At 33.0% G+C, this 9,561-nt stretch overlaps 1 non-coding gene across 1 annotated transcript; it reads left to right on the top strand.

Annotated features, from left to right (window-relative positions):
- Nucleotides 1–1,849: 1,849 nt before the first annotated feature.
- On the top strand, nt 1,850–1,921 carry TRNAQ-UUG (transfer RNA glutamine (anticodon UUG)). The gene has a single exon. It is a non-coding gene; the product is annotated as a tRNA-Gln (tRNA).
- Nucleotides 1,922–9,561: the final 7,640 nt, after the last annotated feature.

The raw sequence follows: 9,561 nt of genomic DNA, 5'->3' as shown, positions 1-9,561 counted from the left end.
ATGGCTGCAGTCACCATCTACAGTGATTTTGGAGCCCCCAAAAATAAAGTCTGACACCATTTCCACTGTTTCCCCATCTATTTCCCATGAAGTGATGGGACTGGATGCCATGATCTTCGTTTTCTGAATGTTGAGCTTTAAGCCAATTTTTTCACTCTCCACTTTCACTTTCCTCAAGAGGCTTTTTAGTTCCTCTTCACTTTCTGCCATAAGGGTGGTGTCATCTGCATATCTGAGGTTATTGATATTTCTCCCGGAAATCTTGATTCCAGCTTGTGTTTCTTCTAGTCCAGCGTTTCTCATGATGTACTCTGCATAGAAGTTAAATAAGCAGGGTGACAATACACAGCCTTGACATACTCCTTTTCCTATTTGGAACCAGTCTGTTGTTCCATGTCCAGTTCTAAATGTTGCTTCTTGACATGCAGATTTCTCAAGAGGCAGGTATTCCCATCTCTTTCAGAATTTTCCACAGTTGATTGTGATCCACACAGTCAAAGGCTTTGGCATAGTCAATAAAGCAGAAATAGATGTTTTTCTGGAACTCTCTTGCTTTTTCCATGATCCAGCGGATGTTGGCAATTTGATCTCTGGTTCCTCTGCCTTTTCTAAAACCAGCTTGAACATCAGGAAATTCATGGTTCACGTATTGCTGAAGCCTGGCTTGGAGAATTTTGAGCTTTACTTTACTAGCGTGTGAGATGAGTGCAATTGTGCGGTAGTTTGAGCATTCTTTGGCATTGCCTTTCTTTGGGATTGGAATGAAAACGGACCTTTTCCAGTCCTGTGGCCACTGCTGAGTTTTCCAAATTTGCTGGCATATTCAGTGATGTGAAAAACAGAGATAGAAGTAGAAGAACTAAACATAACTTTAGAGAAAGTTTGAAATTATTATGGACTCACCTAAAAAAGTCTGTGCCTCTAAGGCCTTTTCCAAAACTTCCACATTTTTTCATTTCTAAAATATAAACAGGAAACTTCCAATTTAGTTTTTTTGTTTGTTTGTTTAAATATAAATATTTGTAAAAATGAGGTTAGTGTACATGGGCTTCCCTTGTGGCTCAGCTGGTAAAGAATCAGCCTGCAATACGGGAGATCTGGGTTCAATCCCCAGGTTGGGAAGATGCCCTGGAGAATGTAAAGGCTACCCACTCCAGTATTCTGGCCTGGAGAATTCCATGAACTGTCCATGGGGTCACAAAGAGTCGGATGCAACTGAACAATTTCACTTTCACTTCAGTGTACATAATAAGTAAAAAATTGTCTACTAGGCAGAGAAGAAGTGTATTTTCCTGATAGGAAACTTAGAAAATAATCCTGAAGGAAAGTAGAATGCACACAATAGGAAAATCTCAGATTTGGGTTATTGTCTGCCTTTTTTTCTTCAAATGTTTTTTCTGTATTAACCTTCTTCTTACCTACTTTAGAAACAAGTATCCGATGTTTTATTATTACTTTGCAGTCCCTGAGTCTCTGTTTATTTATCCTTTAACCCATTATCTTTCTTTTTAAAAAAATTTAAATTTATTTATTTTAATTAGAGGCTAATTACTTTACAATATTGTATTGGTTTTGTCATTATCTCTTTGTTTTTCAGATTTCTACTGATCTGTCTTCAAGTTCACTGACTTTAGTCTTTCATCTTCATTCTGCTATAGAGCCCATACCATGAAATTTTTTACTCTTGATATTGTATTTGTCAGCTCCAATATTTACCTTCAGTTCTCTTTTTAAAAATAATTTCTACATGTTTGCTGAAAACTTTTTCTAATTATTTTAAGAGCATCATATCAATTTCCTGAAAGATGACTAGAGCAGCTGTTTTAAAGTTTTTGGTCATTCTCAAAATTCCCTGGTGGTCTAATGGTTAGGACTCAGTGCTTTGACTGCTGGGGTCCAAGTTCGATCCCTGGTCAGGGAAACTAAGATCTTTCAAGCTGCATGGCACAGCCAAAAATTAAATAAAGTCTTTGGTAATTCCAATATCTTAGTTATCTTGGGATTGGCATCCATATTTTACCTTGAGAATTGGTTACATTTTCCTGGTTCTTTGTATATTGAATAATTTTAGATTGCATCTTGAATATTTTAAAAATTATGTTGTGAGAATATAGGCTATATTAAAATCTTTTGTATGATGTTGGTTTTTTGCTTGTTTTAGGAAAGAGTCAATCCAGTTAGGTTGAAATTAATGTTCTGTCTGTCTTGACTTCAGTGGATAGTAGCTATAAAGTCAGTTAAGAGTACAAGTGTTTGTCCTACTCTTTGGCAAGCCTTTCACATGAGTCTCAAAGATTCATCTGGGACTGAACCTGTGAACCTTTGTCTCCTGCCTCTGCAAGTGGATTCTTTACCACTGTGCCACCTGAGCTACAAATGCTATACAGTAGAGTTTATGTTCTAGCAAAAAAATTTTTTTTAATTTATTCATTTTAATTGGAGGCTAATTACTTTACAATATTGTACTGATTTTGCCATACATTGCCATGAATCAGCCATGGCGGTACATGTGTTCCCCATCCTGACACCCCCTGACACTTCCCTCCCCATCCCATCCCTCTGGGTCACCCCAGTGCAACAGCCCTGAGCACCCTGTCCCATGCATCGGACCTGGACTGGGGATTCGTTTCTTATATGATATTATACATGTTTCAATGCCATTCTCCCAAATCATCCCCCCCCCAAAAGAGTCCAAAAGACTGTTCTATACATCTGTGTCTCTTTCACTGTCTCACATATAGGGTAATCGTTACTATCTTTCTAAATTCCATATATATGAGTTAGTATATGGTATTGATGCTTTTCTTTCTGGCTTACTTCACTCTGTATAATAGACTCCGGTTTCATCCACCTCATTAGAACTGATTCAAATGAATTCTTTTTAATGTATGAGTATTGAGAAATTTGTATGCAGGTCAGGAAGCAGCAGTTAGAACTAGACATGGAGCAACAAACAGACTGGTTCCAAATAGGAAAAGGAGTACATCAAGGCTGTATATTGTCACCCTGCTTATTTAACTTCTATGCAGAGTACATCATGAGAAGCGCTGGGCTGGAAGAAGCACAAGCTGGAATCAAGATTGCCAGGAGAAATATCAATAACCTCAGATATGCAGATGACACCACCCTTATGGCAGAAAGTGAAGAGGAAGTAAAAAGCCTCTACACAATGGAGTATTACTCAGCCATTAAAAAGAATACATTTGAATCAGTTCTAATGAGGTGGATGTAACTGGAGCCTATTAGACAGAGTGAAGTTAGCCAGAAGGAAAAACACCAATACAGTATACTAACGCATATATATGGAATATAGAAAGATGGTAACAATAACCCTGTGTACGAGACAGCAAAAGAGACAGTGATGTATAGAACAGTCTTATGGACTCTGTGGGAGAGGGAGAGGGTGGGAAGATTTGAGAGAATGGCATTAAAACATGTAAAATATCATGTATGAAACGAGATGCCAGTCCAGGTTCGATGAACGATACTGGATGCTTGGGGCTAGTGCACTGGGACGACCCAGAGGGATGGTATGGGGAGGGAGGAGGGAGGAGGGTTCAGGATGGGGAACACATGTATACCTGTGGCGGATTCATTTTGATATTTGGCAAAACTAATACAATTATGTTAAGTTTAAAAATTAAATAAAATTAAAAAAAAAAAAAAGCCTCTTGATGAAGGTGAAAGTGGAGAGTGAAAAAGTTGGCTTAAAGCTCAACATTCAGAAAACGAAGATCATGGCACCTGGTCCCATCACTTCATGGGAAATAGATGGGGAAACAGTGGAAACAGTGTCAGACTTTATTTTTCTGGGCTCCAAAATCACTGCAGATGGTGACTGCAGCCATGAAATTAAAAGACATGCACTCCTTGGAAGAAAAGTTATGACCTACCTAGATAGCATATTGAAAAGGAGAGACATTTGTGCTCAAACTGTAACCATCTTAGAAGACTACAGGGTAAAGCTTTATGACATTGGATTTGGCAATGATTTCTTGGATCTGCCACCAAAGGAATAGGCAATAAAACAAAAAATAAAATTTGACTATGTATAAATTGTAAATGTTTGTGCACCAAAGGATTGTTCTTTTTATGTATGTTCTTGTGTGTATGTATGTATGAATTGAAAATATTACCTTATCTCAATACCTGAAGATATTTTCTCCTGTTATCTTCTAGAAGTTTCTTGTTTGTCTTTCACATTTAGATATACAATCCATTTGGTATTGAGTTTTGTCTGTAGTTTGAGGTTTGGATGTCAAATTTCACTTTTTTCCATATGAATATCTTATTAACACAGCACCATTTGTTTAAAGGGTTTCCCTAATGGCACAGCGGTAAAAAAAAAATCTGCCCACAGGTGCAGGAGACGCAAGATGCAAGATGGGTTTGATCCCTGGGTTAGGGATGATCCCCTGGAGTAGGAAACGGCAACTGGCTCCAGTATTCTTGCCTGGAAAATTCTCTGGGCAGAGGATCCTGGCAGGTTGAACTTCATGGGGTTACAAGAGTCAGACACGACTGAGCTACTGAGCATGCATGCACACACATTTGTTTAAAAGATTTCCCTTTATCAGTACTATCAGTTTCGTCATAAATCGATTGTTCATATATATTCAGGTCTAGTTTTAGGCTCTACTCTGTTGCATTGGCCTGTTTGTCTCTCCTTGCAACAACACTACAAAATTGTAATTGATGCAGCTTTTAGTAAATCTCATTATATTGTAGTGCAAATTCTTCAAACTTGATTTTCTTTTTTCATTGGTCTTTGGCTGTTCTTGGTCTTTTACATATCTATTTGAATTTTAGAAAATGTTGATTTCCACAATCTTCCTAATTGAGATTTTCTTTGAAAATACATTGAATCTATAGATCAATACAGGAAGAACTAGCATCTTTGAAATATTGCATCTTCCAATTTATGAGCAAAGAATATCCCTCTATATACTTAGGTTTTCTTTGATTTATCTTTATAACATTTTATGGATTGCTGCATAGAAGTCTTCCACAATCTTCAATGTTTCTTTTCCCCCAAGATATTTGATACTTTTTCATGTAATGATAAATCATTAATGATAATCTCTACAATGATAATCATCTCTCTAATATCTCTATAAAAAGATTTTGTTTTGTTGTTTTATATAGAACTGATTTTTAAAAATTGTGTTATATGCAGAAACTATAAGTATGCTTCCAATGATTGATTTATGGATTATTTTGCATTTACCACATATTTATTGTTAGCAGAGGGCATGAGAATTTTATTTCTTCCTTTCCAGTTACTTAATATTATGTCTTTTCCTTTCCTTAGTACATTGGTAAGGACATTCACTTCAATGTTCAAGATTAGTAATAGTTGACTTAGTTGACTAAAGCAAATGCTCTGGGAGCTGAGTCCTAATATTTTAATTGTATATTAAAAATGCCTTCATTTACTTTATTTTTTTTTACTTTAATTTCATGTATTTTGGAATATCCATCTTAAAAAAAAGCAGTAGTAATTGTTACAGGCATGCTTGTATTTTTTAGATCACAAAGGTAAACCTTAATCATCTCAGTTTTAAGTATAATGTTTGCTGTTAGTTTTGAAAGCTTCACTTTATAAGATTAAAGAAGTTCTACTCATTTTCTGGTTCAATAATTTTTTTAGACTACAAATAAGTGTAATATTTTGTCAAATATTTTCAACATTCATTAAGATATTTATGTGATTTTTCTCCTTTAAAGTGTTATTGTGGTACATTACATTGGTTTTTAAATCTTTAATCAATCTTAGATTCCTGGAAGAAAGCAATTTGGTTATGAGGTGCAATGTTTCTTTTTTTATATTACTGAATTTATTTTGTTAAATGTTGTTTACAATTTTTGCATTAATATATATGAGTGACAGAAGTATATAATTCATCCTTACTTGTAATCTGCCTGTCATATTTTGTTACCAAGATGATTCTGGCATAATATGTAACAAATTGGGAAAGATATTCTTAATTTTTTATTCCTCATAAAAATTTGTGTAAGATTAAAATAAATTTTCCTTAAATATTTGATAAATTTCATCATGTCATTCATCTAGAACTGGAATTTTTGTGGGAAAATTTTCAAACTATAGAGCAATTCTTTTAATATATATGAGAACATTTATAATTCCTATTTATTGTTGCATCCATTTTATAATGTATTGCCTGATAATCAGTCCATCTTTTGTAAATGTTTTAAATATCAGCATGAAGCTATCCACAACATTACATTATGATTTTTTAGTAACTATGAGATTTGTAGTAAAGTCCCCTTTTGTATTTGTGCTATTGGTTATGTGTGCCTTGTCCGTATTATCTTGATTAGTCTCATATCCTATATAGTTTAATAGCTTTTTTAAAAAGGAAAAGCCTTTGACTATGTTCATCTCAATTTTAAATTTCTCTCCTATTTTTATTTTGGTGTAATCTTTTTTTCTCATAGTTTCATTGAGTTAAACTTGTTATTTTTTATAATAATTATTGAGAACATCTCTTTTAGGCAGAGTGTTGGTAGAACATCCACCTGTCAATAAGTACAATGAAAACTCTTAAATTTAGACAGTGTTTCTACTGTTGTGATAAGAACAAATATGTACACATGTATAAGCTATAAAATATCAATGACTGCATATACAAAAGTCATGCTCTTATATTTGCACTTAAAAGTAGCATTGCTTTAATCCTGAGTTTTGGCACCAAGCAAAACAAGCAATAAATAAAATTGGTATTGCATAATATAAAGATGAATTATAAATGACAAAATTTGTTCTTATAATTTAAAATTATCATTTAAAATTATAATTAATTGTCCCTATTATATTTAATAGCTAATAAGATATTGTTAAAGGAAAACACTTTATATATTTGTACTTTTAATAGCATATTTCTCTTGCTTTTTGATTAAGGGGCTCCACATTCCCATTTTGCACTTGGACCCACAAATTATGTCAGTGGTCTTGCCTGGATTTAAATCCTTTATCAGCTATGTTTTGCAAATATTTTCTCCCAATCTGTGACTTGCATTTTCATTTTTTAAAGTGTTTTTTGAAGAACAAAAGTTGAAAATGTATTGAAACAAGTTTGCCTTTTTAAATGCTTGCTTTAGTGTCTTATTTGATATTTTCCTAACCTAAAGCCACAAGTATATTCTTTTTCACTTACTTCTAGAATTTTTATATTTCTGACTCCGGTGTTTGGGTCTACCATCCATTTTGAGTTAATTTTTGTTCATGATGAAAGATAAAGGTTGATGTACATTTTTTTTTTTTCACACAGTAAACAATTGTTCCAGCATCATTTGCTGAAAAAATTGTCCTTTCTCCTTTGAATTATCTATCACATTTGTAAAAAAAAAACCAATTGATAATATAGAGTGGTTCTATTTCTAGACTTGGTATTCTGTTCCATTGATAATAAGTCTTGAAATCAGAAAGTGTGAATTCTTTTTGTTCTTTTTAAAAATTGTGTTTTACTCTTCCAGGTCCTTTATATTTCCATAAAATTGTATAATATGTTCACCATGTTCTTTTTTCTATTCTAATTCTCATTAGAATTGTGTTAAATCTATAGATTTAACTTGAGAATGATTGATATCTTAATAACTTTGAACTCTTTTCATTCATAAGCATAGTATATCCTCCATTTATTTAGGTCTACTTTAATTTCTTTTAACAATAATTTATATCTTCTAGCACAGAGGTCTTGCATTTATTCATTCCTAGTATTGTATGCTTTTCAATGGTATTATAAATGGTGTATTTTAAAGTTTTACTTCCCAATCATTTGTTGCTAGTATATAGAAAGAGAATTCATTTCTGCATTCTTTTTATCTTGTGACTGTACTAAACATTAGTTTTCCCCAGTACCATTGTTGTAGATTCCTTAAGATTTTGATGTAGGTATGTCAAATGGTGATAGAGAGTTTTGTGCCTTTTCCAGTCTGAATATCTGACTTGTTGCTAAGTTATGTCTGACTCTTTGCCACCCCATGGACTCCAGCACACCAGGCTCCTCTGTCCTCGACTGTCTCGGAGTTTGATCAAATTCATGTCCATTGAATAGGTAATGCTATCTAACTATCTTATCCTCTGCCACCCCTTCTCCTTTTGTCTTCAATCTTACCCAGCCTCAGGGTCTTTTCTAATGAATCAGTTCTTTGCATCAGGTGGCCAAAGTATTGGAGCATCAGTCCTTCCAATGAATATTCAGGGTTGATTTTCTTTAGGATTGACTGATCTCCTGATCTTGTAGTCCAAGGGACTCTCAAGAGTCTTCTCCAGCAGCAAAATTTGAAAGCATCAATTCTTTGGTACTCAGCCTTCTTAATGGTCCAACTCTCACATCTTTATATGACTACTGGAAAAACCATAGCTTTGACTATATCTTATTAATTTTTTTCCTATTCAAATGAATAGGACAGACAATAAAATATTGTAAAGAATTGATAAGATCAGATATCCCTCACTTGTTCTTTCAACAACATATATAAAGCCTGTACATTTTTCATAAGTGTCTTTTATGAGGTTGAACAAATTATCTTGTATTCCTAATTTAATGTAAACAGTTTAAACCATGTATTGATGTTGAAGCGTTCATATAACTTTTCTCCATATACTTTGATGATCATTTGATTTTCTCAATTCTTTTAATTTGGAGAATTAAATTGATTAAACTTTGAAAAATAATCTTGAATTTTTAGTAAGTCAACAATAACCTTGAATTTGTGACACAATTTCTCATGATTTATGATGCATTACCCCTGTTATAGAATGGTAGATTCAGTCTACTACTTTCACTAAATAATTTTGAATCTCTGTTCAAAAGGAATATTGTTTATAGCTTTTATTTTTTTCTTGTAATGCAATACCTAGGTTTGACACTAGGTTATTGCAAGCTTCATAAAATGAGTTGAGATCCTTTCCCTTCTTTTGTAATTTCTAGAAGCCTTTGTACAGAGTAAGTGTTATTTCTTCCTTAAATGTTCAATAGACTACTAGTGTAACAAAATAATCTGGAGTATAATTTGTGGAAATTTATTTTTATGATGTATTCTATTAATTATATATATAAATTTATTTTTCTATTTTATCTGAAAGATCTTTTAATTTGTATATTTCAAAGAATATGTTTCAACTAAGTTGTACTTATTGTTGTAAAATTTTCCTTATGTTTCCTAATATTCCTTTTCATCCCTACCTACTATAATATGTCTATATTAATATCCCATGTTTCAAACAGATATTGGTGATATGTATTGCTTTTCTTCATAATTCTGGCTATAATTTGATGACATTTATTGATCTTTTTAAGAATCAGTTTTTTGATTCACTGATTTCCCCTATTGTATGTCCATTTACTATTTTATTTAGTCTTGTATTATATTTTTTTCTTCACATCTGCATTATATGGTTTCATTTTTTTCCCTTTCTAGTTTCTTAAGGTGAAAACTTTAGTAATTGATTTCTTATTTTATTCTTGTTTGATAGGAACTGTAAATGCTACTAATTTATTTCTGCATACTGCATTTCAGAAATTTTGATAAATT

This window comes from Bos grunniens, chromosome X, assembly GCF_055505025.1.
Source record: "Bos grunniens cultivar Pamir isolate PY7600 chromosome X, Bosgru_T2T1.0, whole genome shotgun sequence".
Lineage (NCBI taxonomy): Eukaryota > Metazoa > Chordata > Mammalia > Artiodactyla > Bovidae > Bos > Bos grunniens.
The sequence above is the reverse complement of the archived record's forward strand: the minus strand, read 5'-3'. Positions and strand labels throughout refer to the sequence as shown.